At 45.6% G+C, this 2,739-nt stretch overlaps 1 non-coding gene across 1 annotated transcript; it reads left to right on the top strand.

Annotated features, from left to right (window-relative positions):
• Positions 1-2,049: 2,049 nt before the first annotated feature.
• Trnaa-ugc (transfer RNA alanine (anticodon UGC)) lies at positions 2,050-2,122 on the top strand. The gene has a single exon. It is a non-coding gene; the product is annotated as a tRNA-Ala (tRNA).
• Positions 2,123-2,739: the final 617 nt, after the last annotated feature.

Below are 2,739 nucleotides of genomic sequence, written 5' to 3'. Positions count from 1 at the left end.
TTTCGAACGACTCACTTCTAGTAAATTTCAGTGTCTTACTGGACAACGCACTTTCTGTAGTACAAGGCCCAGTCTCTAGTACTGTGGGACGAGTTAATCTCCCTGGAGGATTACTGATTTTAGATTTTGCTTGTCTGGAGGTTCAGGAAATGCTGGCATTGCCATTCAGCTCTACAACATAAAGTATTAAGTCACGAAAGCACACTGGCTTCTTTAGATATTCGTAAATGCTGTCAAACTGGTGCTAGACATTCCAATGGCCCTCCACAGCAGACGTAAGTTATGATCGTGAAGTGTTGTGTTGTGTCTCTCGATTGCATGGAAAAAGCCCATAATGAAGGGTCGACGAAGAGACGTTATAGGGTGGCATAAAGATGCTATCGTGTTTCGATGTGCCTAATACCACACCGTGTATAAAATTTTCAGATGTGTTGGTGTATCGTCACAGACTGTGCAAGGTGTCAACAAGGAAAAGTGCACCAGTCGCAGCCATGTAACACTGCATATGATTAGTGATCATAAAAGAATGCTAACCGATAGGAAAGGTAGACCAGAATCACTGCTCCCCAGTGAGGATCGATATCAAAGTCTACAGTGGCAACTAAAACTGGGCAGAACGGCACAGAAACCATACAGTAACAGTGTGGAGGCGAGTAGTGCGTGCCAAAATGTCTTGATTTTCGCCTCTTTTCAAATGACACAACTCGGAGATTTTCCCAGTGGCCAAATAAGGTGTTCATCCATAATTGTGTGGACAATATAGTTCAGTCGTGATTCTGTGAAGTTTCGCGGATCATTTTAGTACCATGACCTGGGGCCTCTCTTTCAGGCTACCATGAACATCAGTCAGGTTGTTTCCTTCAACAATCTCGATGTGTTCTTCTACATTGTCGTGGTAAGTATGTTGCGAACAGTCTCGTTTGCCAAGATGGTAGCATCCGTCACAAAACCGCAAGTGTTTGTTCGTTGTTTGACGAGCACTCTGGCATCCTATCGAAATTCACTCTATTTTGACAATGCCTGGTACCGTTTGGAGCAGAGGGTGAAACACAACCTCAACGGACAAAAAAATCAGTCACTCCTAGTGACGAACACTCAGGCATCCTATCGAACCACGACTAGGCAGCTAAATATTTTGACCCCTCATAAAATGTCTGGGACTGTTTGGTACAGTGAGTGTAACGTAAGCTCAACGGATGAAAAGTTAATGAGAAAAGTTAAAAAGATTGCAATGGACGATATGAAAAGAAAGTGCTCCTAGCTCTTAAGGTATGAACTTCAGAGCCCATATTTTAAAAACTTTTTATCGTGTTTTGGTCCATACTACCATCTCTGAAACTTGCTCACCCTAACAGTACCTGTACATGTATTCCACTGTCAGAGACATCACAGCGACATTCGCTTATGACTTTAGACTCACTAATTTCTGGACCAAAATACCTTACCTAAAACTGATACATTTACCATTCTCCATTGTGCCTGAATATTTTTAACGCAGGAACGGAATCACCCTGTATTAACGGAGCAGAACGAATAGTAATCATTCTGGGACGATATGATGAAGAAACTCACTGGCACATTGCTGCGGACAAGCGTCTGGGAAGGATCATCCCGAAAACTGTGAACCAAAACGCTGTTCGCGTGGTACTAAAGTGAACATCTATGGGAAGTGTCTTAAGGAGAGCGAAACAACGAATAAGTGACAAAACGTTGGACGTCGAGGCCTCATCACCTAACATGGAGGTCGCATGCGAGTCCATTCTGTGAAACAGGATAAGCGTCGATCTATGCAAGATCTGGTGACAGAGAACAAAACTGGTGCAGGCACCTTTCGGGGCACACATTTCAGCCCACACTTCAGAACATGGGGCTGCGCAGAAGATAATTCCTATGCTTTCCCAAGACGAGAGAACTGCATGGTCAATCACGTTGCAAGGAGGATCGGATCATCTAGAACGGACGGTGGATCAATGGAAACGTGTCTGCTAGGCTGAATCACGTTTCTTGTCACACTGTGTCGTCTGTTGTGTCCGGATACTCCGTCATCCAGGCAGGGTGGCGCAGTGGTTAGCGCGCTCGACTTGCATTCGGGAGGACGACGGTTCAAACCTCCGTCCTGCCATCCAGAGCTAGGTTTTCGGAGATTTCCCTAAATCGGTTCAGGCAAATGCTGCGATCGTTCGTTTGAAAGGGCTCGGCCGATTTCCTTCTCCCTCCCTCCCTAATCTAATGGGACCAATGACCTCATTGTTTGGTCCACTCTCCCAAACCAACCAACCAACCAATCAGGCTAATGGCTGCTCGGCACATTGAAACATTCACCACGTCACGTACGAAGTTCGTCGGGCCAGTATTAGGCTACGGAGACATTCACCTGGGCTTCCATGGGACCTCTAATGGTAATAGAAGGAACAGTGCCAGTTGTGGACTATGTGACCGTTGATGCGAACCACCTACATCCCTCCAAGCTCGATGTCTTCCTCGACAGCAACTGCATCTTCCATCAGGATAACTGAATGTATCTGGAGGCAAAAATCGTGCTACAGTGGTTTGAGGAGCTTGACAGTGAAGTCAAGTTGAGGCCACAGCCACAAAATGTGCCTAATGTAGTCCCGATAGAATACATCCGGCGTCATCGTGCGCCAGCTACGTGTCATCAAACCACCTATGCGTAATTTAAGGTAATTGCCTGACTTGTGCTTAGACGTCCAGTCAATAACTTACGAAGGCTTGATGAAT

This window comes from Schistocerca gregaria, chromosome 3 (assembly GCF_023897955.1).
Source record: "Schistocerca gregaria isolate iqSchGreg1 chromosome 3, iqSchGreg1.2, whole genome shotgun sequence".
Classification (NCBI taxonomy): domain Eukaryota; kingdom Metazoa; phylum Arthropoda; class Insecta; order Orthoptera; family Acrididae; genus Schistocerca; species Schistocerca gregaria.
Note: the sequence above shows the minus strand (reverse complement) of the source record. Positions and strands in the feature narration are given on the sequence as shown.